Source organism: Staurois parvus, unplaced genomic scaffold, assembly GCF_062004578.1.
Source record: "Staurois parvus isolate SC_StPar_1 unplaced genomic scaffold, SC_StPar_1.0 ptg000126l, whole genome shotgun sequence".
Classification (NCBI taxonomy): Eukaryota; Metazoa; Chordata; class Amphibia; order Anura; family Ranidae; genus Staurois; species Staurois parvus.
In genome coordinates, this window is record NW_028317922.1 from 2,515,711 (window position 1) to 2,540,499 (window position 24,789).

General features: G+C 53.5%; 17 non-coding genes across 17 annotated transcripts; all 17 read left to right on the plus strand.

Moving 5' to 3' along the window:
- Window positions 1-2,018: 2,018 nt before the first annotated feature.
- TRNAQ-CUG (transfer RNA glutamine (anticodon CUG)) lies at window positions 2,019-2,090 on the plus strand. The gene has a single exon. It is a non-coding gene; the product is annotated as a tRNA-Gln (tRNA).
- Window positions 2,091-4,161: 2,071 nt separating this feature from the next.
- Window positions 4,162-4,233, plus strand: TRNAQ-CUG (transfer RNA glutamine (anticodon CUG)). Its single transcript has one exon. It is a non-coding gene; the product is annotated as a tRNA-Gln (tRNA).
- Window positions 4,234-6,288: 2,055 nt separating this feature from the next.
- On the plus strand, window positions 6,289-6,360 carry TRNAQ-CUG (transfer RNA glutamine (anticodon CUG)). Its single transcript has one exon. It is a non-coding gene; the product is annotated as a tRNA-Gln (tRNA).
- A 2,055-nt stretch (window positions 6,361-8,415) lies between these two features.
- On the plus strand, window positions 8,416-8,487 carry TRNAQ-CUG (transfer RNA glutamine (anticodon CUG)). The gene has a single exon. It is a non-coding gene; the product is annotated as a tRNA-Gln (tRNA).
- Window positions 8,488-8,721: 234 nt separating this feature from the next.
- Window positions 8,722-8,793, plus strand: TRNAD-GUC (transfer RNA aspartic acid (anticodon GUC)). Its single transcript has one exon. It is a non-coding gene; the product is annotated as a tRNA-Asp (tRNA).
- Window positions 8,794-10,546: 1,753 nt separating this feature from the next.
- On the plus strand, window positions 10,547-10,618 carry TRNAQ-CUG (transfer RNA glutamine (anticodon CUG)). Its single transcript has one exon. It is a non-coding gene; the product is annotated as a tRNA-Gln (tRNA).
- A 234-nt stretch (window positions 10,619-10,852) lies between these two features.
- Window positions 10,853-10,924, plus strand: TRNAD-GUC (transfer RNA aspartic acid (anticodon GUC)). Its single transcript has one exon. It is a non-coding gene; the product is annotated as a tRNA-Asp (tRNA).
- A 1,765-nt stretch (window positions 10,925-12,689) lies between these two features.
- TRNAQ-CUG (transfer RNA glutamine (anticodon CUG)) lies at window positions 12,690-12,761 on the plus strand. The gene has a single exon. It is a non-coding gene; the product is annotated as a tRNA-Gln (tRNA).
- A 234-nt stretch (window positions 12,762-12,995) lies between these two features.
- Window positions 12,996-13,067, plus strand: TRNAD-GUC (transfer RNA aspartic acid (anticodon GUC)). Its single transcript has one exon. It is a non-coding gene; the product is annotated as a tRNA-Asp (tRNA).
- A 1,753-nt stretch (window positions 13,068-14,820) lies between these two features.
- On the plus strand, window positions 14,821-14,892 carry TRNAQ-CUG (transfer RNA glutamine (anticodon CUG)). Its single transcript has one exon. It is a non-coding gene; the product is annotated as a tRNA-Gln (tRNA).
- Window positions 14,893-15,126: 234 nt separating this feature from the next.
- On the plus strand, window positions 15,127-15,198 carry TRNAD-GUC (transfer RNA aspartic acid (anticodon GUC)). Its single transcript has one exon. It is a non-coding gene; the product is annotated as a tRNA-Asp (tRNA).
- Window positions 15,199-16,951: 1,753 nt separating this feature from the next.
- TRNAQ-CUG (transfer RNA glutamine (anticodon CUG)) lies at window positions 16,952-17,023 on the plus strand. The gene has a single exon. It is a non-coding gene; the product is annotated as a tRNA-Gln (tRNA).
- Window positions 17,024-17,257: 234 nt separating this feature from the next.
- Window positions 17,258-17,329, plus strand: TRNAD-GUC (transfer RNA aspartic acid (anticodon GUC)). The gene has a single exon. It is a non-coding gene; the product is annotated as a tRNA-Asp (tRNA).
- Window positions 17,330-19,094: 1,765 nt separating this feature from the next.
- Window positions 19,095-19,166, plus strand: TRNAQ-CUG (transfer RNA glutamine (anticodon CUG)). Its single transcript has one exon. It is a non-coding gene; the product is annotated as a tRNA-Gln (tRNA).
- Window positions 19,167-19,400: 234 nt separating this feature from the next.
- On the plus strand, window positions 19,401-19,472 carry TRNAD-GUC (transfer RNA aspartic acid (anticodon GUC)). Its single transcript has one exon. It is a non-coding gene; the product is annotated as a tRNA-Asp (tRNA).
- A 1,765-nt stretch (window positions 19,473-21,237) lies between these two features.
- On the plus strand, window positions 21,238-21,309 carry TRNAQ-CUG (transfer RNA glutamine (anticodon CUG)). The gene has a single exon. It is a non-coding gene; the product is annotated as a tRNA-Gln (tRNA).
- A 2,055-nt stretch (window positions 21,310-23,364) lies between these two features.
- Window positions 23,365-23,436, plus strand: TRNAQ-CUG (transfer RNA glutamine (anticodon CUG)). The gene has a single exon. It is a non-coding gene; the product is annotated as a tRNA-Gln (tRNA).
- Window positions 23,437-24,789: the final 1,353 nt, after the last annotated feature.

Genomic DNA, 24,789 nt, shown 5'->3' on the forward strand with positions numbered 1-24,789 from the left:
GGCGGAAAGGCCAGTGATAGCGGAAGCCGCCCACAAGGCGGATGCCGTGCGAACGAGGCCCGTTGCAAGGGTGATGTCCGGCCGACTGCAAGGCAAACTGAAGAGGCCCACAGCTCTATTGAAAGAGAAGCTGTGCAGCCGTATGTACTTTGGCCAGGAGCAGGTGCTCTGCACCAACTGGTCCTCGTTAGTATAGTGGTGAGTATCCCCGCCTGTTACGCGGGAGACCGGGGTTCGATTCCCCGACGGGGAGGCCAGCTTTTCTTTTCTACCCACCTACCCCCACACTCCTCTGCCTCCACTCAGCTTAACTCCTTGGATGGTCTTTGAAGGAGAAAACGCTCACATTCGCAGCACATGGCAATTACAGAAGTTCATCGGATGGCCACCCAGCTCGACACCAAGTGGCACGGCTTTCTGGACCAAGTCAAGCTTTCAACTTCGCAGGACCTGGCCGCTTCACACCATCTGTGGAATCTTCCGCTGGGGTGCGTACTTCTCCCACTTCCACGCCTCTTCCAAGTTCTCAACACCTTTCATCTCTACTTCTCCACAGTCATTGCCAGCAGCCCATTTTCGACCCACAGACCTTGATTTCCTCTTCTCCCATTGCTCGCTCTCGAGACTCTGCGCCTTTGCTTCCACCAGCTCTGGACCTCCTCCGTCATGTACACTTCCTGCACCCATGTCCTGAAAACACTACATCTGCAGGCACGCAGATTGAAAGGCGTAGGCGAGTGAGCCCAGTGTGCTCTTTAGCCGATCATTAATGCCCTCCTAAAAGCCCACCACCAGGCCAACATACAGCAGAGTATGCAGCAGATTCATTGCTTTGGCCTCGGGGAGGGTCTTTTTGACTCTCTCTACCCCCCCTCCCCGGTGTGCAACACGTTCTAGAGTTGGTCTCCGGTTACAATCTATTAAGATTCCAGTTTTTGCACGCTCAACCCTAATGGGAAGACCTTGGGCCTCCTCCCCTTCTCTGATCATCTCCAGTCATCCCGTTTGCTAAGGCCTTCATAAGGAATTTGTCCCACGCAGAGCATTACCTTTCCCCAGCTGGGGCCTGTCTTTGGTGCTGGAGGTTCCCTCTGGTTCCCAGTTTCACCCAGTGGCAACCTGTTTACTACTGAACCTCACGCTCCAAGCCGTCTTCCATATAGCTATTACTACGCTTCAAAGAGTCTTGGGAAAGAGCTTTGGGCGGTAACAAACCATAGCTGTGCTTTCTGCCTGATCGGGTGACTCTTCGCCCTGGTGCCTCATGGCACCTCGAAAGTTTCATCATCTTTTCCTGTTCATCAAGTCTCGATGTGACCTACCTCTTTCCGGATCGCTCTTTCGAAAAATCACCAGGCCCCTGATGAAGGAGATATCCCGAAGGGCTTGGGTTCAAGCAACCGAAAGTCCAAGCGCTAGAAAAAGTGTGCTCGTGATCCTTGCTGGAGTGGAAAAGGATCATGCAGCCTGTGCCACAACCATAGTCGCCTGGTGAGACAAAACAATGCAGAGAGCGTGAAAAAAAAAATCAAAAGGACTTGAGGTTCCGGGAAAAGAGCCATTGCCAGAAGAGGGGTGGCATCATCCTGGGCGGCCTTCCTGTAAGGGCTCGCCTGAAGCCACAGGCAAGGCACCCGCCTGGCCTCCTTATGCTTGACTGGCGCGTGGACCTGGCACTCCTCCCAAGGGTGGAATTTGCGAGAAGCGTTTTGCAAGAAGCCCTTACCACTAGATGAATCGATTGTTGTGACGCCCACCCCTGTCTTGCTGCTTGGGCCATCCCATGTCTACTTCTGCCATGAATGCCCCAGGAAAAGGAGGAAATGATTTGCTGTACTTTTAGCTTTCCCGGTACCTTCGCATGGGAAATTGCCGCCCCTTCATTGACCAAGAGATGGCGATCGACGGTGTAGGGAAAAGATTATAGGAGAGTCGGTCCTAGGGGGGTTAAGGGGGAGTGAGCATTAGCTACAGGCATAGCGAGGCACAAGAAAAGCGAGAAAGATCCTCGTTCCAGGGGTTCCATGGTGTAACGGTCAGCACTCTGGACTCTGAATCCAGCGATCCGAGTTCAAATCTCGGTGGGACCTTCTTTGCCGAGCCGCCGTTGATTTGAGCCTGGCGACTTGACTTGTCTATTACTGGCGGAAAGGCCAGTGATAGCGGAAGCCGCCCACAAGGCGGATGCCGTGCGAACGAGGCCCGTTGCAAGGGTGATGTCCGGCCGACTGCAAGGCAAACTGAGGAGGCCCACAGCTCTATTGAAAGAGAAGCTGTGCAGCCGTATGTACTTTGGCCAGGAGCAGGTACTCTGCACCAACTGGTCCTCGTTAGTATAGTGGTGAGTATCCCTGCCTGTCACGCGGGAGACCGGGGTTCGATTCCCCGACGGGGAGGCCGGCTTTTCTTTTCTACCCACCTACCCCCACACTCCTCTGCCTCCGCTCAGCTTAACTCCTTGGATGGTCTTTGAAGGAGAAAACGCTCACATTCGCAGCACATGGCAATTACAGAAGTTCATCGGATGGCCACCCAGCTCGACACCAAGTGGCACGGCTTTCTGGACCAAGTCAAGCTTTCAACTTCGCAGGACCTGGCCGCTTCACACCATCTGTGGAATCTTCCGCTGGGGTGCGTACTTCTCCCACTTCCACGCCTCTTCCAAGTTCTCAACACCTTTCATCTCTACTTCTCCACAGTCATTGCCAGCAGCCCATTTTCGACCCACAGACCTTGATTTCCTCTTCTCCCATTGCTCGCTCTCGAGACTCTGCGCCTTTGCTTCCACCAGCTCTGGACCTCCTCCGTCATGTACACTTCCTGCACCCATGTCCTGAAAACACTACATCTGCAGGCACGCAGATTGAAAGGCGTAGGCGAGTGAGCCCAGTGTGCTCTTTAGCCGATCATTAATGCCCTCCTAAAAGCCCACCACCAGGCCAACATACAGCAGAGTATGCAGCAGATTCATTGCTTTGGCCTCGGGGAGGGTCTTTTTGACTCTCTCTACCCCCCCTCCCCGGTGTGCAACACGTTCTAGAGTTGGTCTCCGGTTACAATCTATTAAGATTCCAGTTTTTGCACGCTCAACCCTAATGGGAAGACCTTGGGCCTCCTCCCCTTCTCTGATCATCTCCAGTCATCCCGTTTGCTAAGGCCTTCATAAGGAATTTGTCCCACGCAGAGCATTACCTTTCCCCAGCTGGGGCCTGTCTTTGGTGCTGGAGGTTCCCTCTGGTTCCCAGTTTCACCCAGTGGCAACCTGTTTACTACTGAACCTCACGCTCCAAGCCGTCTTCCATATAGCTATTACTACGCTTCAAAGAGTCTTGGGAAAGAGCTTTGGGCGGTAACAAACCATAGCTGTGCTTTCTGCCTGATCGGGTGACTCTTCGCCCTGGTGCCTCATGGCACCTCGAAAGTTTCATCATCTTTTCCTGTTCATCAAGTCTCGATGTGACCTACCTCTTTCCGGATCGCTCTTTCGAAAAATCACCAGGCCCCTGATGAAGGAGATATCCCGAAGGGCTTGGGTTCAAGCAACCGAAAGTCCAAGCGCTAGAAAAAGTGTGCTCGTGATCCTTGCTGGAGTGGAAAAGGATCATGCAGCCTGTGCCACAACCATAGTCGCCTGGTGAGACAAAACAATGCAGAGAGCGTGAAAAAAAAAATCAAAAGGACTTGAGGTTCCGGGAAAAGAGCCATTGCCAGAAGAGGGGTGGCATCATCCTGGGCGGCCTTCCTGTAAGGGCTCGCCTGAAGCCACAGGCAAGGCACCCGCCTGGCCTCCTTATGCTTGACTGGCGCGTGGACCTGGCACTCCTCCCAAGGGTGGAATTTGCGAGAAGCGTTTTGCAAGAAGCCCTTACCACTAGATGAATCGATTGTTGTGACGCCCACCCCTGTCTTGCTGCTTGGGCCATCCCATGTCTACTTCTGCCATGAATGCCCCAGGAAAAGGAGGAAATGATTTGCTGTACTTTTAGCTTTCCCGGTACCTTCGCATGGGAAATTGCCGCCCCTTCATTGACCAAGAGATGGCGATCGACGGTGTAGGGAAAAGATTATAGGAGAGTCGGTCCTAGGGGGGTTAAGGGGGAGTGAGCGTTAGCTACAGGCATAGCGAGGCACAAGAAAAGCGAGAAAGATCCTCGTTCCAGGGGTTCCATGGTGTAACGGTCAGCACTCTGGACTCTGAATCCAGCGATCCGAGTTCAAATCTCGGTGGGACCTTCTTTGCCGAGCCTGGCGACTTGACTTGTCTATTACTGGCGGAAAGGCCAGTGATAGCGGAAGCCGCCCACAAGGCGGATGCCGTGCGAACGAGGCCCGTTGCAAGGGTGATGTCCGGCCGACTGCAAGGCAAACTGAGGAGGCCCACAGCTCTATTGAAAGAGAAGCTGTGCAGCCGTATGTACTTTGGCCAGGAGCAGGTGCTCTGCACCAACTGGTCCTCGTTAGTATAGTGGTGAGTATCCCCGCCTGTCACGCGGGAGACCGGGGTTCGATTCCCCGACAGGGAGGCCGGCTTTTCTTTTCTACCCACCTACCCCCACACTCCTCTGCCTCCGCTCAGCTTAACTCCTTGGATGGTCTTTGAAGGAGAAAACGCTCACATTCGCAGCACATGGCAATTACAGAAGTTCATCGGATGGCCACCCAGCTCGACACCAAGTGGCACGGCTTTCTGGACCAAGTCAAGCTTTCAACTTCGCAGGACCTGGCCGCTTCACACCATCTGTGGAATCTTCCGCTGGGGTGCGTACTTCTCCCACTTCCACGCCTCTTCCAAGTTCTCAACACCTTTCATCTCTACTTCTCCACAGTCATTGCCAGCAGCCCATTTTCGACCCACAGACCTTGATTTCCTCTTCTCCCATTGCTCGCTCTCGAGACTCTGCGCCTTTGCTTCCACCAGCTCTGGACCTCCTCCGTCATGTACACTTCCTGCACCCATGTCCTGAAAACACTACATCTGCAGGCACGCAGATTGAAAGGCGTAGGCGAGTGAGCCCAGTGTGCTCTTTAGCCGATCATTAATGCCCTCCTAAAAGCCCACCACCAGGCCAACATACAGCAGAGTATGCAGCAGATTCATTGCTTTGGCCTCGGGGAGGGTCTTTTTGACTCTCTCTACCCCCCCTCCCCGGTGTGCAACACGTTCTAGAGTTGGTCTCCGGTTACAATCTATTAAGATTCCAGTTTTTGCACGCTCAACCCTAATGGGAAGACCTTGGGCCTCCTCCCCTTCTCTGATCATCTCCAGTCATCCCGTTTGCTAAGGCCTTCATAAGGAATTTGTCCCACGCAGAGCATTACCTTTCCCCAGCTGGGGCCTGTCTTTGGTGCTGGAGGTTCCCTCTGGTTCCCAGTTTCACCCAGTGGCAACCTGTTTACTACTGAACCTCACGCTCCAAGCCGTCTTCCATATAGCTATTACTACGCTTCAAAGAGTCTTGGGAAAGAGCTTTGGGCGGTAACAAACCATAGCTGTGCTTTCTGCCTGATCGGGTGACTCTTCGCCCTGGTGCCTCATGGCACCTCGAAAGTTTCATCATCTTTTCCTGTTCATCAAGTCTCGATGTGACCTACCTCTTTCCGGATCGCTCTTTCGAAAAATCACCAGGCCCCTGATGAAGGAGATATCCCGAAGGGCTTGGGTTCAAGCAACCGAAAGTCCAAGCGCTAGAAAAAGTGTGCTCGTGATCCTTGCTGGAGTGGAAAAGGATCATGCAGCCTGTGCCACAACCATAGTCGCCTGGTGAGACAAAACAATGCAGAGAGCGTGAAAAAAAAAATCAAAAGGACTTGAGGTTCCGGGAAAAGAGCCATTGCCAGAAGAGGGGTGGCATCATCCTGGGCGGCCTTCCTGTAAGGGCTCGCCTGAAGCCACAGGCAAGGCACCCGCCTGGCCTCCTTATGCTTGACTGGCGCGTGGACCTGGCACTCCTCCCAAGGGTGGAATTTGCGAGAAGCGTTTTGCAAGAAGCCCTTACCACTAGATGAATCGATTGTTGTGACGCCCACCCCTGTCTTGCTGCTTGGGCCATCCCATGTCTACTTCTGCCATGAATGCCCCAGGAAAAGGAGGAAATGATTTGCTGTACTTTTAGCTTTCCCGGTACCTTCGCATGGGAAATTGCCGCCCCTTCATTGACCAAGAGATGGCGATCGACGGTGTAGGGAAAAGATTATAGGAGAGTCGGTCCTAGGGGGGTTAAGGGGGAGTGAGCGTTAGCTACAGGCATAGCGAGGCACAAGAAAAGCGAGAAAGATCCTCGTTCCAGGGGTTCCATGGTGTAACGGTCAGCACTCTGGACTCTGAATCCAGCGATCCGAGTTCAAATCTCGGTGGGACCTTCTTTGCCGAGCCTGGCGACTTGACTTGTCTATTACTGGCGGAAAGGCCAGTGATAGCGGAAGCCGCCCACAAGGCGGATGCCGTGCGAACGAGGCCCGTTGCAAGGGTGATGTCCGGCCGACTGCAAGGCAAACTGAGGAGGCCCACAGCTCTATTGAAAGAGAAGCTGTGCAGCCGTATGTACTTTGGCCAGGAGCAGGTGCTCTGCACCAACTGGTCCTCGTTAGTATAGTGGTGAGTATCCCCGCCTGTCACGCGGGAGACCGGGGTTCGATTCCCCGACAGGGAGGCCGGCTTTTCTTTTCTACCCACCTACCCCCACACTCCTCTGCCTCCGCTCAGCTTAACTCCTTGGATGGTCTTTGAAGGAGAAAACGCTCACATTCGCAGCACATGGCAATTACAGAAGTTCATCGGATGGCCACCCAGCTCGACACCAAGTGGCACGGCTTTCTGGACCAAGTCAAGCTTTCAACTTCGCAGGACCTGGCCGCTTCACACCATCTGTGGAATCTTCCGCTGGGGTGCGTACTTCTCCCACTTCCACGCCTCTTCCAAGTTCTCAACACCTTTCATCTCTACTTCTCCACAGTCATTGCCAGCAGCCCATTTTCGACCCACAGACCTTGATTTCCTCTTCTCCCATTGCTCGCTCTCGAGACTCTGCGCCTTTGCTTCCACCAGCTCTGGACCTCCTCCGTCATGTACACTTCCTGCACCCATGTCCTGAAAACACTACATCTGCAGGCACGCAGATTGAAAGGCGTAGGCGAGTGAGCCCAGTGTGCTCTTTAGCCGATCATTAATGCCCTCCTAAAAGCCCACCACCAGGCCAACATACAGCAGAGTATGCAGCAGATTCATTGCTTTGGCCTCGGGGAGGGTCTTTTTGACTCTCTCTACCCCCCCTCCCCGGTGTGCAACACGTTCTAGAGTTGGTCTCCGGTTACAATCTATTAAGATTCCAGTTTTTGCACGCTCAACCCTAATGGGAAGACCTTGGGCCTCCTCCCCTTCTCTGATCATCTCCAGTCATCCCGTTTGCTAAGGCCTTCATAAGGAATTTGTCCCACGCAGAGCATTACCTTTCCCCAGCTGGGGCCTGTCTTTGGTGCTGGAGGTTCCCTCTGGTTCCCAGTTTCACCCAGTGGCAACCTGTTTACTACTGAACCTCACGCTCCAAGCCGTCTTCCATATAGCTATTACTACGCTTCAAAGAGTCTTGGGAAAGAGCTTTGGGCGGTAACAAACCATAGCTGTGCTTTCTGCCTGATCGGGTGACTCTTCGCCCTGGTGCCTCATGGCACCTCGAAAGTTTCATCATCTTTTCCTGTTCATCAAGTCTCGATGTGACCTACCTCTTTCCGGATCGCTCTTTCGAAAAATCACCAGGCCCCTGATGAAGGAGATATCCCGAAGGGCTTGGGTTCAAGCAACCGAAAGTCCAAGCGCTAGAAAAAGTGTGCTCGTGATCCTTGCTGGAGTGGAAAAGGATCATGCAGCCTGTGCCACAACCATAGTCGCCTGGTGAGACAAAACAATGCAGAGAGCGTGAAAAAAAAAATCAAAAGGACTTGAGGTTCCGGGAAAAGAGCCATTGCCAGAAGAGGGGTGGCATCATCCTGGGCGGCCTTCCTGTAAGGGCTCGCCTGAAGCCACAGGCAAGGCACCCGCCTGGCCTCCTTATGCTTGACTGGCGCGTGGACCTGGCACTCCTCCCAAGGGTGGAATTTGCGAGAAGCGTTTTGCAAGAAGCCCTTACCACTAGATGAATCGATTGTTGTGACGCCCACCCCTGTCTTGCTGCTTGGGCCATCCCATGTCTACTTCTGCCATGAATGCCCCAGGAAAAGGAGGAAATGATTTGCTGTACTTTTAGCTTTCCCGGTACCTTCGCATGGGAAATTGCCGCCCCTTCATTGACCAAGAGATGGCGATCGACGGTGTAGGGAAAAGATTATAGGAGAGTCGGTCCTAGGGGGGTTAAGGGGGAGTGAGCGTTAGCTACAGGCATAGCGAGGCACAAGAAAAGCGAGAAAGATCCTCGTTCCAGGGGTTCCATGGTGTAACGGTCAGCACTCTGGACTCTGAATCCAGCGATCCGAGTTCAAATCTCGGTGGGACCTTCTTTGCCGAGCCGCCGTTGATTTGAGCCTGGCGACTTGACTTGTCTATTACTGGCGGAAAGGCCAGTGATAGCGGAAGCCGCCCACAAGGCGGATGCCGTGCGAACGAGGCCCGTTGCAAGGGTGATGTCCGGCCGACTGCAAGGCAAACTGAGGAGGCCCACAGCTCTATTGAAAGAGAAGCTGTGCAGCCGTATGTACTTTGGCCAGGAGCAGGTGCTCTGCACCAACTGGTCCTCGTTAGTATAGTGGTGAGTATCCCCGCCTGTCACGCGGGAGACCGGGGTTCGATTCCCCGACGGGGAGGCCGGCTTTTCTTTTCTACCCACCTACCCCCACACTCCTCTGCCTCCGCTCAGCTTAACTCCTTGGATGGTCTTTGAAGGAGAAAACGCTCACATTCGCAGCACATGTCAATTACAGAAGTTCATCGGATGGCCACCCAGCTCGACACCAAGTGGCACGGCTTTCTGGACCAAGTCAAGCTTTCAACTTCGCAGGACCTGGCCGCTTCACACCATCTGTGGAATCTTCCGCTGGGGTGCGTACTTCTCCCACTTCCACGCCTCTTCCAAGTTCTCAACATCTTTCATCTCTACTTCTCCACAGTCATTGCCAGCAGCCCATTTTCGACCCACAGACCTTGATTTCCTCTTCTCCCATTCCTCGCTCTCGAGACTCTACGCCTTTGCTTCCACCAGCTCTGGACCTCCTCCGTCATGTACACTTCCTGCACCCATGTCCTGAAAACACTACATCTGCAGGCACGCAGATTGAAAGGCGTAGGCGAGTGAGCCCAGTGTGCTCTTTAGCCGATCATTAATGCCCTCCTAAAAGCCCACCACCAGGCCAACATACAGCAGATTCATTGCTTTGGCCTCGGGGAGGGTCTTTTTGACTCTCTCTACCCCCCCTCCCCGGTGTGCAACACGTTCTAGAGTTGGTCTCCGGTTACAATCTATTAAGATTCCAGTTTTTGCACGCTCAACCCTAATGGGAAGACCTTGGGCCTCCTCCCCTTCTCTGATCATCTCCAGTCATCCCGTTTGCTAAGGCCTTCATAAGGAATTTGTCCCACGCAGAGCATTACCTTTCCCCAGCTGGGGCCTGTCTTTGGTGCTGGAGGTTCCCTCTGGTTCCCAGTTTCACCCAGTGGCAACCTGTTTACTACTGAACCTCACGCTCCAAGCCGTCTTCCATATAGCTATTACTACGCTTCAAAGAGTCTTGGGAAAGAGCTTTGGGCGGTAACAAACCATAGCTGTGCTTTCTGCCTGATCGGGTGACTCTTCGCCCTGGTGCCTCATGGCACCTCGAAAGTTTCATCATCTTTTCCTGTTCATCAAGTCTCGATGTGACCTACCTCTTTCCGGATCGCTCTTTCGAAAAATCACCAGGCCCCTGATGAAGGAGATATCCCGAAGGGCTTGGGTTCAAGCAACCGAAAGTCCAAGCGCTAGAAAAAGTGTGCTCGTGATCCTTGCTGGAGTGGAAAAGGATCATGCAGCCTGTGCCACAACCATAGTCGCCTGGTGAGACAAAACAATGCAGAGAGCGTGAAAAAAAAAATCAAAAGGACTTGAGGTTCCGGGAAAAGAGCCATTGCCAGAAGAGGGGTGGCATCATCCTGGGCGGCCTTCCTGTAAGGGCTCGCCTGAAGCCACAGGCAAGGCACCCGCCTGGCCTCCTTATGCTTGACTGGCGCGTGGACCTGGCACTCCTCCCAAGGGTGGAATTTGCGAGAAGCGTTTTGCAAGAAGCCCTTACCACTAGATGAATCGATTGTTGTGACGCCCACCCCTGTCTTGCTGCTTGGGCCATCCCATGTCTACTTCTGCCATGAATGCCCCAGGAAAAGGAGGAAATGATTTGCTGTACTTTTAGCTTTCCCGGTACCTTCGCATGGGAAATTGCCGCCCCTTCATTGACCAAGAGATGGCGATCGACGGTGTAGGGAAAAGATTATAGGAGAGTCGGTCCTAGGGGGGTTAAGGGGGAGTGAGCGTTAGCTACAGGCATAGCGAGGCACAAGAAAAGCGAGAAAGATCCTCATTCCAGGGGTTCCATGGTGTAACGGTCAGCACTCTGGACTCTGAATCCAGCGATCCGAGTTCAAATCTCGGTGGGACCTTCTTTGCCGAGCCGCCGTTGATTTGAGCCTGGCGACTTGACTTGTCTATTACTGGCGGAAAGGCCAGTGATAGCGGAAGCCGCCCACAAGGCGGATGCCGTGCGAACGAGGCCCGTTGCAAGGGTGATGTCCGGCCGACTGCAAGGCAAACTGAGGAGGCCCACAGCTCTATTGAAAGAGAAGCTGTGCAGCCGTATGTACTTTGGCCAGGAGCAGGTGCTCTGCACCAACTGGTCCTCGTTAGTATAGTGGTGAGTATCCCCGCCTGTCACGCGGGAGACCGGGGTTCGATTCCCCGACGGGGAGGCCGGCTTTTCTTTTCTACCCACCTACCCCCACACTCCTCTGCCTCCGCTCAGCTTAACTCCTTGGATGGTCTTTGAAGGAGAAAACGCTCACATTCGCAGCACATGTCAATTACAGAAGTTCATCGGATGGCCACCCAGCTCGACACCAAGTGGCACGGCTTTCTGGACCAAGTCAAGCTTTCAACTTCGCAGGACCTGGCCGCTTCACACCATCTGTGGAATCTTCCGCTGGGGTGCGTACTTCTCCCACTTCCACGCCTCTTCCAAGTTCTCAACACCTTTCATCTCTACTTCTCCACAGTCATTGCCAGCAGCCCATTTTCGACCCACAGACCTTGATTTCCTCTTCTCCCATTGCTCGCTCTCGAGACTCTGCGCCTTTGCTTCCACCAGCTCTGGACCTCCTCCGTCATGTACACTTCCTGCACCCATGTCCTGAAAACACTACATCTGCAGGCACGCAGATTGAAAGGCGTAGGCGAGTGAGCCCAGTGTGCTCTTTAGCCGATCATTAATGCCCTCCTAAAAGCCCACCACCAGGCCAACATACAGCAGAGTATGCAGCAGATTCATTGCTTTGGCCTCGGGGAGGGTCTTTTTGACTCTCTCTACCCCCCCTCCCCGGTGTGCAACACGTTCTAGAGTTGGTCTCCGGTTACAATCTATTAAGATTCCAGTTTTTGCACGCTCAACCCTAATGGGAAGACCTTGGGCCTCCTCCCCTTCTCTGATCATCTCTAGTCATCCCGTTTGCTAAGGCCTTCATAAGGAATTTGTCCCACGCAGAGCATTACCTTTCCCCAGCTGGGGCCTGTCTTTGGTGCTGGAGGTTCCCTCTGGTTCCCAGTTTCACCCAGTGGCAACCTGTTTACTACTGAACCTCACGCTCCAAGCCGTCTTCCATATAGCTATTACTACGCTTCAAAGAGTCTTGGGAAAGAGCTTTGGGCGGTAACAAACCATAGCTGTGCTTTCTGCCTGATCGGGTGACTCTTCGCCCTGGTGCCTCATGGCACCTCGAAAGTTTCATCATCTTTTCCTGTTCATCAAGTCTCGATGTGACCTACCTCTTTCCGGATCGCTCTTTCGAAAAATCACCAGGCCCCTGATGAAGGAGATATCCCGAAGGGCTTGGGTTCAAGCAACCGAAAGTCCAAGCGCTAGAAAAAGTGTGCTCGTGATCCTTGCTGGAGTGGAAAAGGATCATGCAGCCTGTGCCACAACCATAGTCGCCTGGTGAGACAAAACAATGCAGAGAGCGTGAAAAAAAAAATCAAAAGGACTTGAGGTTCCGGGAAAAGAGCCATTGCCAGAAGAGGGGTGGCATCATCCTGGGCGGCCTTCCTGTAAGGGCTCGCCTGAAGCCACAGGCAAGGCACCCGCCTGGCCTCCTTATGCTTGACTGGCGCGTGGACCTGGCACTCCTCCCAAGGGTGGAATTTGCGAGAAGCGTTTTGCAAGAAGCCCTTACCACTAGATGAATCGATTGTTGTGATGCCCACCCCTGTCTTGCTGCTTGGGCCATCCCATGTCTACTTCTGCCATGAATGCCCCAGGAAAAGGAGGAAATGATTTGCTGTACTTTTAGCTTTCCCGGTACCTTCGCATGGGAAATTGCCGCCCCTTCATTGACCAAGAGATGGCGATCGACGGTGTAGGGAAAAGATTATAGGAGAGTCGGTCCTAGGGGGGTTAAGGGGGAGTGAGCGTTAGCTACAGGCATAGCGAGGCACAAGAAAAGCGAGAAAGATCCTCGTTCCAGGGGTTCCATGGTGTAACGGTCAGCACTCTGGACTCTGAATCCAGCGATCCGAGTTCAAATCTCGGTGGGACCTTCTTTGCCGAGCCGCCGTTGATTTGAGCCTGGCGACTTGACTTGTCTATTACTGGCGGAAAGGCCAGTGATAGCGGAAGCCGCCCACAAGGCGGATGCCGTGCGAACGAGGCCCGTTGCAAGGGTGATGTCCGGCCGACTGCAAGGCAAACTGAGGAGGCCCACAGCTCTATTGAAAGAGAAGCTGTGCAGCCGTATGTACTTTGGCCAGGAGCAGGTGCTCTGCACCAACTGGTCCTCGTTAGTATAGTGGTGAGTATCCCCGCCTGTCACGCGGGAGACCGGGGTTCGATTCCCCGACGGGGAGGCCGGCTTTTCTTTTCTACCCACCTACCCCCACACTCCTCTGCCTCCGCTCAGCTTAACTCCTTGGATGGTCTTTGAAGGAGAAAACGCTCACATTCGCAGCACATGTCAATTACAGAAGTTCATCGGATGGCCACCCAGCTCGACACCAAGTGGCACGGCTTTCTGGACCAAGTCAAGCTTTCAACTTCGCAGGACCTGGCCGCTTCACACCATCTGTGGAATCTTCCGCTGGGGTGCGTACTTCTCCCACTTCCACGCCTCTTCCAAGTTCTCAACATCTTTCATCTCTACTTCTCCACAGTCATTGCCAGCAGCCCATTTTCGACCCACAGACCTTGATTTCCTCTTCTCCCATTCCTCGCTCTCGAGACTCTACGCCTTTGCTTCCACCAGCTCTGGACCTCCTCCGTCATGTACACTTCCTGCACCCATGTCCTGAAAACACTACATCTGCAGGCACGCAGATTGAAAGGCGTAGGCGAGTGAGCCCAGTGTGCTCTTTAGCCGATCATTAATGCCCTCCTAAAAGCCCACCACCAGGCCAACATACAGCAGATTCATTGCTTTGGCCTCGGGGAGGGTCTTTTTGACTCTCTCTACCCCCCCTCCCCGGTGTGCAACACGTTCTAGAGTTGGTCTCCGGTTACAATCTATTAAGATTCCAGTTTTTGCACGCTCAACCCTAATGGGAAGACCTTGGGCCTCCTCCCCTTCTCTGATCATCTCCAGTCATCCCGTTTGCTAAGGCCTTCATAAGGAATTTGTCCCACGCAGAGCATTACCTTTCCCCAGCTGGGGCCTGTCTTTGGTGCTGGAGGTTCCCTCTGGTTCCCAGTTTCACCCAGTGGCAACCTGTTTACTACTGAACCTCACGCTCCAAGCCGTCTTCCATATAGCTATTACTACGCTTCAAAGAGTCTTGGGAAAGAGCTTTGGGCGGTAACAAACCATAGCTGTGCTTTCTGCCTGATCGGGTGACTCTTCGCCCTGGTGCCTCATGGCACCTCGAAAGTTTCATCATCTTTTCCTGTTCATCAAGTCTCGATGTGACCTACCTCTTTCCGGATCGCTCTTTCGAAAAATCACCAGGCCCCTGATGAAGGAGATATCCCGAAGGGCTTGGGTTCAAGCAACCGAAAGTCCAAGCGCTAGAAAAAGTGTGCTCGTGATCCTTGCTGGAGTGGAAAAGGATCATGCAGCCTGTGCCACAACCATAGTCGCCTGGTGAGACAAAACAATGCAGAGAGCGTGAAAAAAAAAATCAAAAGGACTTGAGGTTCCGGGAAAAGAGCCATTGCCAGAAGAGGGGTGGCATCATCCTGGGCGGCCTTCCTGTAAGGGCTCGCCTGAAGCCACAGGCAAGGCACCCGCCTGGCCTCCTTATGCTTGACTGGCGCGTGGACCTGGCACTCCTCCCAAGGGTGGAATTTGCGAGAAGCGTTTTGCAAGAAGCCCTTACCACTAGATGAATCGATTGTTGTGACGCCCACCCCTGTCTTGCTGCTTGGGCCATCCCATGTCTACTTCTGCCATGAATGCCCCAGGAAAAGGAGGAAATGATTTGCTGTACTTTTAGCTTTCCCGGTACCTTCGCATGGGAAATTGCCGCCCCTTCATTGACCAAGAGATGGCGATCGACGGTGTAGGGAAAAGATTATAGGAGAGTCGGTCCTAGGGGGGTTAAGGGGGAGTGAGCGTTAGCTACAGGCATAGCGAGGCACAAGAAAAGCGAGAAAGATCCTCGTTCCAGGGGTTCCATGGTGTAACGGTCAGCACTCTGGACTCTGAATCCAGCGATCCGAGTTCAAATCTCGGTGGGACCTTCTTTGCCGAGCCGCCGTTGATTTGAGCCTGGCGACTTGACTTGTCTATTACTGGCGGAAAGGCCAGTGATAGCGGAAGCCGCCCACAAGGCGGATGCCGTGCGAACGAGGCCCGTTGCAAGGGTGATGTCCGGCCGACTGCAAGGCAAACTGAGGAGGCCCACAGCTCTATTGAAAGAGAAGCTGTGCAGCCGTATGTACTTTGGCCAGGAGCAGGTGCCCTGCACCAACTGGTCCTCGTTAGTATAGTGGTGAGTATCCCCGCCTGTCACGCGGGAGACCGGGGTTCGATTCCCCGACGGGGAGGCCGGCTTTTCTTTTCTACCCACCTACCCCCACACTCCTCTGCCTCCGCTCAGCTTAACTCCTTGGATGGTCTTTGAAGGAGAAAACGCTCACATTCGCAGCACATGTCAATTACAGAAGTTCATCGGATGGCCACCCAGCTCGACACCAAGTGGCACGGCTTTCTGGACCAAGTCAAGCTTTCAACTTCGCAGGACCTGGCCGCTTCACACCATCTGTGGAATCTTCCGCTGGGGTGCGTACTTCTCCCACTTCCACGCCTCTTCCAAGTTCTCAACATCTTTCATCTCTACTTCTCCACAGTCATTGCCAGCAGCCCATTTTCGACCCACAGACCTTGATTTCCTCTTCTCCCATTCCTCGCTCTCGAGACTCTACGCCTTTGCTTCCACCAGCTCTGGACCTCCTCCGTCATGTACACTTCCTGCACCCATGTCCTGAAAACACTACATCTGCAGGCACGCAGATTGAAAGGCGTAGGCGAGTGAGCCCAGTGTGCTCTTTAGCCGATCATTAATGCCCTCCTAAAAGCCCACCACCAGGCCAACATACAGCAGATTCATTGCTTTGGCCTCGGGGAGGGTCTTTTTGACTCTCTCTACCCCCCCTCCCCGGTGTGCAACACGTTCTAGAGTTGGTCTCCGGTTACAATCTATTAAGATTCCAGTTTTTGCACGCTCAACCCTAATGGGAAGACCTTGGGCCTCCTCCCCTTCTCTGATCATCTCCAGTCATCCCGTTTGCTAAGGCCTTCATAAGGAATTTGTCCCACGCAGAGCATTACCTTTCCCCAGCTGGGGCCTGTCTTTGGTGCTGGAGGTTCCCTCTGGTTCCCAGTTTCACCCAGTGGCAACCTGTTTACTACTGAACCTCACGCTCCAAGCCGTCTTCCATATAGCTATTACTACGCTTCAAAGAGTCTTGGGAAAGAGCTTTGGGCGGTAACAAACCATAGCTGTGCTTTCTGCCTGATCGGGTGACTCTTCGCCCTGGTGCCTCATGGCACCTCGAAAGTTTCATCATCTTTTCCTGTTCATCAAGTCTCGATGTGACCTACCTCTTTCCGGATCGCTCTTTCGAAAAATCACCAGGCCCCTGATGAAGGAGATATCCCGAAGGGCTTGGGTTCAAGCAACCGAAAGTCCAAGCGCTAGAAAAAGTGTGCTCGTGATCCTTGCTGGAGTGGAAAAGGATCATGCAGCCTGTGCCACAACCATAGTCGCCTGGTGAGACAAAACAATGCAGAGAGCGTGAAAAAAAAAATCAAAAGGACTTGAGGTTCCGGGAAAAGAGCCATTGCCAGAAGAGGGGTGGCATCATCCTGGGCGGCCTTCCTGTAAGGGCTCGCCTGAAGCCACAGGCAAGGCACCCGCCTGGCCTCCTTATGCTTGACTGGCGCGTGGACCTGGCACTCCTCCCAAGGGTGGAATTTGCGAGAAGCGTTTTGCAAGAAGCCCTTACCACTAGATGAATCGATTGTTGTGACGCCCACCCCTGTCTTGCTGCTTGGGCCATCCCATGTCTACTTCTGCCATGAATGCCCCAGGAAAAGGAGGAAATGATTTGCTGTACTTTTAGCTTTCCCGGTACCTTCGCATGGGAAATTGCCGCCCCTTCATTGACCAAGAGATGGCGATCGACGGTGTAGGGAAAAGATTATAGGAGAGTCGGTCCTAGGGGGGTTAAGGGGGAGTGAGCGTTAGCTACAGGCATAGCGAGGCACAAGAAAAGCGAGAAAGATCCTCGTTCCAGGGGTTCCATGGTGTAACGGTCAGCACTCTGGACTCTGAATCCAGCGATCCGAGTTCAAATCTCGGTGGGACCTTCTTTGCCGAGCCGCCGTTGATTTGAGCCTGGCGACTTGACTTGTCTATTACTGGCGGAAAGGCCAGTGATAGCGGAAGCCGCCCACAAGGCGGATGCCGTGCGAACGAGGCCCGTTGCAAGGGTGATGTCCGGCCGACTGCAAGGCAAACTGAGGAGGCCCACAGCTCTATTGAAAGAGAAGCTGTGCAGCCGTATGTACTTTGGCCAGGAGCAGGTGCTCTGCACCAACTGGTCCTCGTTAGTATAGTGGTGAGTATCCCCGCCTGTCACGCGGGAGACCGGGGTTCGATTCCCCGACGGGGAGGCCGGCTTTTCTTTTCTACCCACCTACCCCCACACTCCTCTGCCTCCGCTCAGCTTAACTCCTTGGATGGTCTTTGAAGGAGAAAACGCTCACATTCGCAGCACATGTCAATTACAGAAGTTCATCGGATGGCCACCCAGCTCGACACCAAGTGGCACGGCTTTCTGGACCAAGTCAAGCTTTCAACTTCGCAGGACCTGGCCGCTTCACACCATCTATGGAATCTTCCGCTGGGGTGCGTACTTCTCCCACTTCCACGCCTCTTCCAAGTTCTCAACACCTTTCATCTCTACTTCTCCACAGTCATTGCCAGCAGCCCATTTTCGACCCACAGACCTTGATTTCCTCTTCTCCCATTGCTCGCTCTCGAGACTCTGCGCCTTTGCTTCCACCAGCTCTGGACCTCCTCCGTCATGTACACTTCCTGCACCCATGTCCTGAAAACACTACATCTGCAGGCACGCAGATTGAAAGGCGTAGGCGAGTGAGCCCAGTGTGCTCTTTAGCCGATCATTAATGCCCTCCTAAAAGCCCACCACCAGGCCAACATACAGCAGAGTATGCAGCAGATTCATTGCTTTGGCCTCGGGGAGGGTCTTTTTGACTCTCTCTACCCCCCCTCCCCGGTGTGCAACACGTTCTAGAGTTGGTCTCCGGTTACAATCTATTAAGATTCCAGTTTTTGCACGCTCAACCCTAATGGGAAGACCTTGGGCCTCCTCCCCTTCTCTGATCATCTCCAGTCATCCCGTTTGCTAAGGCCTTCATAAGGAATTTGTCCCACGCAGAGCATTACCTTTCCCCAGCTGGGGCCTGTCTTTGGTGCTGGAGGTTCCCTCTGGTTCCCAGTTTCACCCAGTGGCAACCTGTTTACTACTGAACCTCACGCTCCAAGCCGTCTTCCATATAGCTATTACTACGCTTCAAAGAGTCTTGGGAAAGAGCTTTGGGCGGTAACAAACCATAGCTGTGCTTTCTGCCTGATCGGGTGACTCTTCGCCCTGGTGCCTCATGGCACCTCGAAAGTTTCATCATCTTTTCCTGTTCATCAAGTCTCGATGTGACCTACCTCTTTCCGGATCGCTCTTTCGAAAAATCACCAGGCCCCTGATGAAGGAGATATCCCGAAGGGCTTGGGTTCAAGCAACCGAAAGTCCAAGCGCTAGAAAAAGTGTGCTCGTGATCCTTGCTGGAGTGGAAAAGGATCATGCAGCCTGTGCCACAACCATAGTCGCCTGGTGAGACAAAACAATGCAGAGAGCGTGAAAAAAAAAATCAAAAGGACTTGAGGTTCCGGGAAAAGAGCCATTGCCAGAAGAGGGGTGGCATCATCCTGGGCGGCCTTCCTGTAAGGGCTCGCCTGAAGCCACAGGCAAGGCACCCGCCTGGCCTCCTTATGCTTGACTGGCGCGTGGACCTGGCACTCCTCCCAAGGGTGGAATTTGCGAGAAGCGTTTTGCAAGAAGCCCTTACCACTAGATGAATCGATTGTTGTGACGCCCACCCCTGTCTTGCTGCTTGGGCCATCCCATGTCTACTTCTGCCATGAATGCCCCAGGAAAAGGAGGAAATGATTTGCTGTACTTTTAGCTTTCCCGGTACCTTCGCATGGGAAATTGCCGCCCCTTCATTGACCAAGAGATGGCGATCGACGGTGTAGGGAAAAGATTATAGGAGAGTCGGTCCTAGGGGGGTTAAGGGGGAGTGAGCGTTAGCTACAGGCATAGCGAGGCACAAGAAAAGCGAGAAAGATCCTCGTTCCAGGGGTTCCATGGTGTAACGGTCAGCACTCTGGACTCTGAATCCAGCGATCCGAGTTCAAATCTCGGTGGGACCTTCTTTGCCGAGCCGCCGTTGATTTGAGCCTGGCGACTTGACTTGTCTATTACTGGCGGAAAGGCCAGTGATAGCGGAAGCCGCCCACAAGGCGGATGCCGTGCGAACGAGGCCCGTTGCAAGGGTGATGTCCGGCCGACTGCAAGGCAAACTGAGGAGGCCCACAGCTCTATTGAAAGAGAAGCTGTGCAGCCGTATGTACTTTGGCCAGGAGCAGGTGCTCTGCACCAACTGGTCCTCGTTAGTATAGTGGTGAGTATCCCCGCCTGTCACGCGGGAGACCGGGGTTCGATTCCCCGACGGGGAGGCCGGCTTTTCTTTTCTACCCACCTACCCCCACACTCCTCTGCCTCCTCTCAGCTTAACTCCTTGGATGGTCTTTGAAGGAGAAAACGCTCACATTCGCAGCACATGGCAATTACAGAAGTTCATCGGATGGCCACCCAGCTCGACACCAAGTGGCACGGCTTTCTGGACCAAGTCAAGCTTTCAACTTCGCAGGACCTGGCCGCTTCACACCATCTGTGGAATCTTCCGCTGGGGTGCGTACTTCTCCCACTTCCACGCCTCTTCCAAGTTCTCAACACCTTTCATCTCTACTTCTCCACAGTCATTGCCAGCAGCCCATTTTCGACCCACAGACCTTGATTTCCTCTTCTCCCATTGCTCGCTCTCGAGACTCTGCGACTTTGCTTCCACCAGCTCTGGACCTCCTCCGTCATGTACACTTCCTGCACCCATGTCCTGAAAACACTACATCTGCAGGCACGCAGATTGAAAGGCGTAGGCGAGTGAGCCCAGTGTGCTCTTTAGCCGATCATTAATGCCCTCCTAAAAGCCCACCACCAGGCCAACATACAGCAGAGTATGCAGCAGATTCATTGCTTTGGCCTCGGGGAGGGTCTTTTTGACTTTCTCTACCCCCCCTCCCCGGTGTGCAACACGTTCTAGAGTTGGTCTCCGGTTACAATCTATTAAGATTCCAGTTTTTGCACGCTCAACCCTAATGGGAAGACCTTGGGCCTCCTCCCCTTCTCTGATCATCTCCAGTCATCCCGTTTGCTAAGGCCTTCATAAGGAATTTGTCCCACGCAGAGCATTACCTTTCCCCAGCTGGGGCCTGTCTTTGGTGCTGGAGGTTCCCTCTGGTTCCCAGTTTCACCCAGTGGCAACCTGTTTACTACTGAACCTCACGCTCCAAGCCGTCTTCCATATAGCTATTACTACGCTTCAAAGAGTCTTGGGAAAGAGCTTTGGGCGGTAACAAACCATAGCTGTGCTTTCTGCCTGATCGGGTGACTCTTCGCCCTGGTGCCTCATGGCACCTCGAAAGTTTCATCATCTTTTCCTGTTCATCAAGTCTCGATGTGACCTACCTCTTTCCGGATCGCTCTTTCGAAAAATCACCAGGCCCCTGATGAAGGAGATATCCCGAAGGGCTTGGGTTCAAGAAACCGAAAGTCCAAGCGCTAGAAAAAGTGTGCTCGTGATCCTTGCTGGAGTGGAAAAGGATCATGCAGCCTGTGCCACAACCATAGTCGCCTGGTGAGACAAAACAATGCAGAGAGCGTGAAAAAAAAAATCAAAAGGACTTGAGGTTCCGGGAAAAGAGCCATTGCCAGAAGAGGGGTGGCATCATCCTGGGCGGCCTTCCTGTAAGGGCTCGCCTGAAGCCACAGGCAAGGCACCCGCCTGGCCTCCTTATGCTTGACTGGCGCGTGGACCTGGCACTCCTCCCAAGGGTGGAATTTGCGAGAAGCGTTTTGCAAGAAGCCCTTACCACTAGATGAATCGATTGTTGTGACGCCCACCCCTGTCTTGCTGCTTGGGCCATCCCATGTCTACTTCTGCCATGAATGCCCCAGGAAAAGGAGGAAATGATTTGCTGTACTTTTAGCTTTCCCGGTACCTTCGCATGGGAAATTGCCGCCCCTTCATTGACCAAGAGATGGCGATCGACGGTGTAGGGAAAAGATTATAGGAGAGTCGGTCCTAGGGGGGTTAAGGGGGAGTGAGCGTTAGCTACAGGCATAGCGAGGCACAAGAAAAGCGAGAAAGATCCTCGTTCCAGGGGTTCCATGGTGTAACGGTCAGCACTCTGGACTCTGAATCCAGCGATCCGAGTTCAAATCTCGGTGGGACCTTCTTTGCCGAGCCTGGCGACTTGACTTGTCTATTACTGGCGGAAAGGCCAGTGATAGCGGAAGCCGCCCACAAGGCGGATGCCGTGCGAACGAGGCCCGTTGCAAGGGTGATGTCCGGCCGACTGCAAGGCAAACTGAAGAGGCCCACAGCTCTATTGAAAGAGAAGCTGTGCAGCCGTATGTACTTTGGCCAGGAGCAGGTGCTCTGCACCAACTGGTCCTCGTTAGTATAGTGGTGAGTATCCCCGCCTGTTACGCGGGAGACCGGGGTTCGATTCCCCGACGGGGAGGCCAGCTTTTCTTTTCTACCCACCTACCCCCACACTCCTCTGCCTCCACTCAGCTTAACTCCTTGGATGGTCTTTGAAGGAGAAAACGCTCACATTCGCAGCACATGGCAATTACAGAAGTTCATCGGATGGCCACCCAGCTCGACACCAAGTGGCACGGCTTTCTGGACCAAGTCAAGCTTTCAACTTCGCAGGACCTGGCCGCTTCACACCATCTGTGGAATCTTCCGCTGGGGTGCGTACTTCTCCCACTTCCACGCCTCTTCCAAGTTCTCAACACCTTTCATCTCTACTTCTCCACAGTCATTGCCAGCAGCCCATTTTCGACCCACAGACCTTGATTTCCTCTTCTCTCATTGCTCGCTCTCGAGACTCTGCGCCTTTGCTTCCACCAGCTCTGGACCTCCTCCGTCATGTACACTTCCTGCACCCATGTCCTGAAAACACTACATCTGCAGGCACGCAGATTGAAAGGCGTAGGCGAGTGAGCCCAGTGTGCTCTTTAGCCGATCATTAATGCCCTCCTAAAAGCCCACCACCAGGCCAACATACAGCAGAGTATGCAGCAGATTCATTGCTTTGGCCTCGGGGAGGGTCTTTTTGACTCTCTCTACCCCCCCTCCCCGGTGTGCAACACGTTCTAGAGTTGGTCTCCGGTTACAATCTATTAAGATTCCAGTTTTTGCACGCTCAACCCTAATGGGAAGACCTTGGGCCTCCTCCCCTTCTCTGATCATCTCCAGTCATCCCGTTTGCTAAGGCCTTCATAAGGAATTTGTCCCACGCAGAGCATTACCTTTCCCCAGCTGGGGCCTGTCTTTGGTGCTGGAGGTTCCCTCTGGTTCCCAGTTTCACCCAGTGGCAACCTGTTTACTACTGAACCTCACGCTCCAAGCCGTCTTCCATATAGCTATTACTACGCTTCAAAGAGTCTTGGGAAAGAGCTTTGGGCGGTAACAAACCATAGCTGTGCTTTCTGCCTGATCGGGTGACTCTTCGCCCTGGTGCCTCATGGCACCTCGAAAGTTTCATCATCTTTTCCTGTTCATCAAGTCTCGATGTGACCTACCTCTTTCCGGATCGCTCTTTCGAAAAATCACCAGGCCCCTGATGAAGGAGATATCCCGAAGGGCTTGGGTTCAAGCAACCGAAAGTCCAAGCGCTAGAAAAAGTGTGCTCGTGATCCTTGCTGGAGTGGAAAAGGATCATGCAGCCTGTGCCACAACCATAGTCGCCTGGTGAGACAAAACAATGCAGAGAGCGTGAAAAAAAAAATCAAAAGGACTTGAGGTTCCGGGAAAAGAGCCATTGCCAGAAGAGGGGTGGCATCATCCTGGGCGGCCTTCCTGTAAGGGCTCGCCTGAAGCCACAGGCAAGGCACCCGCCTGGCCTCCTTATGCTTGACTGGCGCGTGGACCTGGCACTCCTCCCAAGGGTGGAATTTGCGAGAAGCGTTTTGCAAGAAGCCCTTACCACTAGATGAATCGATTGTTGTGACGCCCACCCCTGTCTTGCTGCTTGGGCCATCCCATGTCTACTTCTGCCATGAATGCCCCAGGAAAAGGAGGAAATGATTTGCTGTACTTTTAGCTTTCCCGGTACCTTCGCATGGGAAATTGCCGCCCCTTCATTGACCAAGAGATGGCGATCGACGGTGTAGGGAAAAGATTATAGGAGAGTCGGTCCTAGGGGGGTTAAGGGGGAGTGAGCGTTAGCTACAGGCATAGCGAGGCACAAGAAAAGCGAGAAAGATCCTCGTTCCAGGGGTTCCATGGTGTAACGGTCAGCACTCTGGACTCTGAATCCAGCGATCCGAGTTCAAATCTCGGTGGGACCTTCTTTGCCGAGCCGCCGTTGATTTGAGCCTGGCGACTTGACTTGTCTATTACTGGCGGAAAGGCCAGTGATAGCGGAAGCCGCCCACAAGGCGGATGCCGTGCGAACGAGGCCCGTTGCAAGGGTGATGTCCGGCCGACTGCAAGGCAAACTGAGGAGGCCCACAGCTCTATTGAAAGAGAAGCTGTGCAGCCGTATGTACTTTGGCCAGGAGCAGGTGCTCTGCACCAACTGGTCCTCGTTAGTATAGTGGTGAGTATCCCTGCCTGTCACGCGGGAGACCGGGGTTCGATTCCCCGACGGGGAGGCCGGCTTTTCTTTTCTACCCACCTACCCCCACACTCCTCTGCCTCCGCTCAGCTTAACTCCTTGGATGGTCTTTGAAGGAGAAAACGCTCACATTCGCAGCACATGGCAATTACAGAAGTTCATCGGATGGCCACCCAGCTCGACACCAAGTGGCACGGCTTTCTGGACCAAGTCAAGCTTTCAACTTCGCAGGACCTGGCCGCTTCACACCATCTGTGGAATCTTCCGCTGGGGTGCGTACTTCTCCCACTTCCACGCCTCTTCCAAGTTCTCAACACCTTTCATCTCTACTTCTCCACAGTCATTGCCAGCAGCCCATTTTCGACCCACAGACCTTGATTTCCTCTTCTCCCATTGCTCGCTCTCGAGACTCTGCGCCTTTGCTTCCACCAGCTCTGGACCTCCTCCGTCATGTACACTTCCTGCACCCATGTCCTGAAAACACTACATCTGCAGGCACGCAGATTGAAAGGCGTAGGCGAGTGAGCCCAGTGTGCTCTTTAGCCGATCATTAATGCCCTCCTAAAAGCCCACCACCAGGCCAACATACAGCAGAGTATGCAGCAGATTCATTGCTTTGGCCTCGGGGAGGGTCTTTTTGACTCTCTCTACCCCCCCTCCCCGGTGTGCAACACGTTCTAGAGTTGGTCTCCGGTTACAATCTATTAAGATTCCAGTTTTTGCACGCTCAACCCTAATGGGAAGACCTTGGGCCTCCTCCCCTTCTCTGATCATCTCCAGTCATCCCGTTTGCTAAGGCCTTCATAAGGAATTTGTCCCACGCAGAGCATTACCTTTCCCCAGCTGGGGCCTGTCTTTGGTGCTGGAGGTTCCCTCTGGTTCCCAGTTTCACCCAGTGGCAACCTGTTTACTACTGAACCTCACGCTCCAAGCCGTCTTCCATATAGCTATTACTACGCTTCAAAGAGTCTTGGGAAAGAGCTTTGGGCGGTAACAAACCATAGCTGTGCTTTCTGCCTGATCGGGTGACTCTTCGCCCTGGTGCCTCATGGCACCTCGAAAGTTTCATCATCTTTTCCTGTTC